The sequence below is a fragment of the Rattus norvegicus genome, chromosome 17 (assembly GCF_036323735.1).
Source record: "Rattus norvegicus strain BN/NHsdMcwi chromosome 17, GRCr8, whole genome shotgun sequence".
NCBI classification, from domain to species: Eukaryota; Metazoa; Chordata; class Mammalia; order Rodentia; family Muridae; genus Rattus; species Rattus norvegicus.
The window spans coordinates 68,786,557-68,788,123 of record NC_086035.1 but is presented as its reverse complement, the minus strand read 5'-3'; positions in this window follow the sequence as shown (position 1 = coordinate 68,788,123).

Genomic DNA, 1,567 nt, shown 5'->3' with positions numbered 1-1,567 from the left:
TGTCTCATAAGGTCAGGTCAGAGTTTTGTTTTGTTTTTTGAATTTTATCTTTAACTTTATTTTTATTTTCTCTTGTTTTATCTCACCGATTCCTTGTGTATGTATTATGGCTTCTGGTTTCTGTTTTTAGGGGATTTCTGAGTGTGCAAATAAGTAAGTCTTTTCATATGTATATGAAGAATATAAATATATATATATATATATTTATATATACATGTTTCGTGAGCCTTTGCTTGGGCTCGTTTCCTTCTGTTCATTTGTTTTGTCTTACTCCAACGTATTTGGTTTTGTTTTATTTTGTTAAGTTTTACTATACGTTATATTGTTATTATTATCCCTTAGTAACTCATTTGTCTTCTAATGAGAGGCAGGAAGGGGGTGGATCTTGACAGGCAAGGGATGAACTAGGAGGACTGGAGGGAAGAAAACCAGTAATCAGGATATATTATATGAAAATCATCTATCTTCAATAAAAAGAAGGAAGGAAGGAAGGAAGGAAGGAAGGAAGGAAGGAAGGAAGGAAAGAAGGAAGGAAGAACAGATGGACGGACTTGTTTCTGCGGGTGTTTTCCTGTTTGGATCTTACCAACCCACACCACCTGTCCTGTCAGAAGTCTCCTGCCCCTCACCTGTGGATGGACACCCTAGCATCAACTCTCTGTGACGAAGGGGGTCTGATTGCAGGCTCACACCGTGAAGTTCTCATCTTGTGATTACACAGGCTTCAGGAAGACTACCGCTTTAATCCTGTTGTTGTATATGGTCTGTTTGTTTTGAGATTTAAAATAGTCACAATGCTCTTCTCCCTTTTCTCCCTCCAAGCCCTGCCATGTACCCTCTCCTTGCTCTTTTTCAATTCTGTGGTTTCTTAATTGTCTTTACATTAGTTTACCAGCCATCACTTCCGTCCATCTATAGATTTCATACTCCAAGATTGAAACCATGAACATATTAAACAATATCCCCGACCCACCACATCCCTCCCACAGCCCTGAGCAACCACTATTGTACTCTGTGCTGCCATAAGGTAACAGCTAAAGACCTTTTTACTTTCTCCTCCTTTCTAAAACTAGCTCCAGCGAGTACGAACGAAGGCCAGAAAGCACGCTTGATCAGTATAGATTCAAACAATGTCTCTGGATGGTGCTCTCTTTAAAATGACACATGTGTATTGTGCGAATAATTTAAAAGAAGTAAAATTAAGCAAATGAATGCCGCATAGATACACGGATGTAGACACAGATGTGTTGCTGGCCCTTGAGGACTTCTACAGCTGTCAAGGACGATGTCCCCCAGGAGTGTTGGGGTTTGTTCTGTGTGTTTCAGAGATGACACTGTTCCTTGGCTGTCTCAAGCTCTCCAGCACTGAAACAGAGACTGGGGGTGGACAGTTCTCAGTGATTCTCACATTCAGGGTTTTACTTCCTAATGCACTCTAAAAGGCAGGATTTAGACCTCTTCCTCCAGTCTCATTACACCTTTTCCTCTGATGTACATGCATGTGTACATATGTATATGTGTTTGCATATATATTTAAATCTACAGTCCCCAGATGAGACAGAACATT